We start from the raw sequence: 4,161 nt of genomic DNA, 5'->3' as shown, positions 1-4,161 counted from the left end.
ATACATAAGATTCTTTAAATTTACACTCTACTAGGCTTAATTCTTTAATTATCTAAAAAGAATGGAGGTCAATTTCCCTCAGCTTCTGCTGGTTCCGCCCATCTGCCAGCACTCCAGGGCCACCTCTGATGGTGGTCCTCCACAGGAGAAAGTGAGACAATGGAGGAAGTGGTATGCAGGCAGGTGGCTACAGGGGCAGCCAGGGGTCCTGTGTGTTTTACAGTAGTGGCAGCAGTGGCAGCCCCTCCACTGGGTCTGCTTGAGGCTCCCTTGTGCTCTGAGGAAATTTCCACTGCTGCATAAGGGAATACTTGTCTTTCATGGGGCTTAGAATTCCTGTAGAAATACCTTTCTGAAAAGCTGGCAATAATTTAAAATTTCATCTTAGTTTTCCTTTTTGTTGAGTTTCACAAGAACATCCAGAAACTATGAAGAACTTCAGTAATGAAGAGTTTGACTGCCATTTTATTGATGAAGGCTTTACTGCCAAGGACATTCTGTACCAAAATACTAATGAAATTTCTGATGATGATAATGATGCCTTCCATGTTGTGCACCTGGGAGACTTTTCAAAGAAATATCTGAAATGGTTAAAAACTCTTCCTTGGGTCACTCCCTTTCATACAGTCAAATGCAAGAACAGTGGAACAATGAAGACTCTCGCTGCCACTGGGACGGGATTTGACTGTGCCAACAACACTGAAATACAATTGGTACAGTTCTTCCAGTACCTCCAGAGAGGATTATCTATACAAATCCTTGTAAACAAGTACCTCAGATTAAATATACTGTCAGTAATGGAGTCCAGATGATGAATTTCAATAGTGAAGTAGAGTGATGAAAGTTGCCCAGGCACATCCAAAGGCAAAGTTGGTTTTGCAGATTGCTGCTGATGATTCCAAAGCAGTCTATATTCTAGTGTGAAATTTGGTGCCACATTCAAAACCAGCAGACTTCTTTTGGAATAGGCAGAAGAGCTAAATATTGATGTGTATAGTGTTAGCTTCCATGTGGGAAGTGGCTGTGCTGATCCTGAGACCTTTGGCAGACTATCTTGGCAGCTTTCCTGGACCTGAGTATGTAAAGTTTAAATTGGAAGAAATCACCACTGTAATCAATGCAGCTCTTGACACATATTTTCAGTTAGACTCAGGAGTGACACTCATAGCTGAGTCAAGCAGATACTATGTTGCATTATCTTTCACACTTGCAGTTAATATCACTGTCAAAAAATTCATATTAAAGGAATAGACTCTGATGATGAAGATGAGTCGAGTGAAAAAACCTTTATGTATTATGTGAATGATGGAGTGTATGGATCATTTCATTATATTCTCTGTGATCATACACATGTGAAGCCCCTTCTGCAGAAGAGGCCCAAACCAGATGAGAATTATTATTTATCCAGAATGGGAGGATCAATACGTGATGGCCTTGATTGCATTATAGAATACTGCGGCTTGCCCAAGATGATTGTGGGGGACTGGATGCTCTTTGAAATCATGAGTGTTTACAGTGTTACTGCTGCTTCTACTTTCAGTGGATTCCAGAGGCTGACTGTCTACTATGTGATGTCAGGACCAACATGGCAAATGATACAGCAAGTCAAGAACCACAACGTTCCACCCAAAGTGGAGGAGCAGGACATCAGCACTTGGCCTGTGTCTTGTGCCTTGGAGAGTGAAATGAAATGACACCCAGCAGCCTGTGCTTCAGCTTATGTTAATGTGTAGATGATATTCATGTAGCTGTTACTGTAAGGGTAACTTGAATTAAAGGATTAGTGGGGAACACTTAACTTTTTAAACAATTTTTATTTAGCTCTTGTTCAAGTACAGTTTTCTTTCTTGTATTCTCAGCCCTGCCCTCCCAATGAGCCCTGCCCCCCCAGTGCTCCCCACTTCCCTCCCATCTCCGCCCCCCACCTTAGTTATTGTCCATGCGTCCTTTATAGGAACACTTAACTTATTAATTGCTAGTTTTGAAATGTCTTTGTAAGTAGTGTGGGCATAGATGGAAAAATATGAAAGGCTATGACATGGGGGTCACACCTATCTGCTCTTATGGAAACTATTTGAATGTTTGTTTTATATGGATTTTCACTCAGTTTTCAAATGCTACTAAAGAGTGTCCCTCAGTTTCTGAGCAAGCACTAGTAGCTTATACATTGGCAAAACAGACCAGAAGCTTAGTGTTGTAACTTGTTTTAGAAATAAAGTACCTTGAGTCTACAGCCATACCACCCTGAATGCACCTAATCTCATCTAAAAAGAAAGTACTTTGAAAATTAGGCATTAAGATTTTTTTAATGGGGCCATTTAACACAGATCACTTTGTGTTTTGGTTTTTTTTCTAATTTTTTTATTGTTGCTCAAGTACAGTTTTCTGCTTCCCCCCACCACGGATCCCAACACTCAAGCCCTCCCCACTTCCCTCCCCTGTTTTCACACCCCCCTTGTTATTGACCATGAGTCCTTTATAATTGTTCCTGCAAATGCTTCACCCTTTTCCCATGAAATTCACTCCCCTCTTCCCTCTGGTCACTATCAGCCTGTTCCCAATTTCAGTGTTTTTGGTTATATTTTGCTTGCTTGTTCATTTTGTTGATTAGGTTCCTGTAAAAGGTGAGGTCATATGGAATTTTGTTTTTCACCACATGGCTTATTTTGCTTAGCATAATGCTCTCTAGATCCATCCATGCTGTTGCAAAGGGTAGGAGCTCCTTCTTTCTTTCTGCTGCATAGAATTCCATTGTGTAAATGTACCACAGTTTTTTGATCCATTCATTTACTGATAGGCACTTAGGTTGCTTTTATCACTTGGCCATTGTAAATTGTGCTGCTGTGAACATTGGGGTGCATAGGTTCTTTTGAATTGGGGTTTCAGGGTTCTTAGGATATAGTCATAGCAGTGGGAGTGCTGGGTCAAAAAGCAGTTCAACTTTTAGTTTTTTGAGGAAATTCCATACTGTTTTCCATAGTGTTTGTACCAGTCTGCAATGTCACCAACAGTGTACTAGGATCCCCTTTTCTCCACAACATCTCCAACACTTGTTTATTGCTTTATTTATAATGGCCATTCTCAATGGTGTGAGGTAGCATGTCATTGTAGTTTTAATTTGCATCTCTCTGCTAGCTAGTGATACTGAGCATCTTTTTATATATCTCTTAACTCTCTACATGTCCTCCTTGGAGAGGTGTCTGTTCAAGTCCTTTGCCCATTTTTTAATTGGATTGCTTGTCTTCTTGGAGTGGAGTTGTGTGAGTTCTTTATATATTTTGGAGATCAAACATGTGTCTGAGGTATCATAGGCATATATGTATTACCATACAGTTGGTTCCCTTTTTATTTTAATACTGTTTTCCTTAGCCATGCAAAAGCTTTTAATTTTGATGAGATCCCATTTGTTTATTCTTTCCTTCATGTCACTTGCTCTAGGGGACATATCAGTGAAAATCTTGCTGAGTGAAATATCTGAGATTTTCCTGCCAATGCTCTCCTCTAGGGCTTTAATGGTTTCCTGGCTTATATTTAAATCTTTTATCCACCTTGAATTTATTTTGGTGTATGATGTAAGTTGGTGCTCGAGTTTCATTTTTTTGCACGTACTTGTCCAGCTCTCCCAACACCATTTATTCAAGAGTCTATTTTTACTACATTTTATATTGCTGCCCCCTTTGTAAAATATTAATGTATTGTAGAGACTTGGGTTTACTTTTGGTCTCTCTGTTATGTTCCATTGGTCTATGTATCTGTTCTTATACCAGTACCAGGCTGTTTCAATTACAGTGGCCTTGTTTGATACAGTGTGATATCAGGTATTGTGATCTGTCCTACTTTGCTCTTCTTTCTCAAAATTGCAGCAGCTATTAGGGGTTGTTTATGGTTCCATATCTGTGAAATATGCCATTGGTACTTTAATAAGTTTTGCATTGAATCTAGAAATTGTGTTAGGTAGGATGTACATTTTGATAATGTTAATTCTTCTGATCCATGAACATGGTATATATTTTCATTTGTCTGTCTCTTCCTTAATTTCCTTCTTCAGCATTGTGTAGTTTTCTGAGTACAGGTTTTTTACCTCCTTGGTTAAGTTTATTCCTAGGTATTTTATTTTTCTTGTTGCTATGTCAAATGAGATATTTTCCTGATTTCTGACTC

At 39.3% G+C, this 4,161-nt stretch overlaps 1 pseudogene; it reads left to right on the top strand.

Annotated features, from left to right (window-relative positions):
* The first annotated feature begins 428 nt into the window (after positions 1-428).
* On the top strand, positions 429-1,733 carry LOC118997205 (ornithine decarboxylase-like; annotated as a pseudogene).
* Positions 1,734-4,161: the final 2,428 nt, after the last annotated feature.

The sequence above is a fragment of the Sturnira hondurensis genome, unplaced genomic scaffold, assembly GCF_014824575.4.
Source record: "Sturnira hondurensis isolate 20B ecotype Veracruz unplaced genomic scaffold, ASM1482457v3 Scaffold0012545, whole genome shotgun sequence".
Lineage (NCBI taxonomy): Eukaryota > Metazoa > Chordata > Mammalia > Chiroptera > Phyllostomidae > Sturnira > Sturnira hondurensis.
The sequence above is the reverse complement of the archived record's forward strand: the minus strand, read 5'-3'. Positions and strand labels throughout refer to the sequence as shown.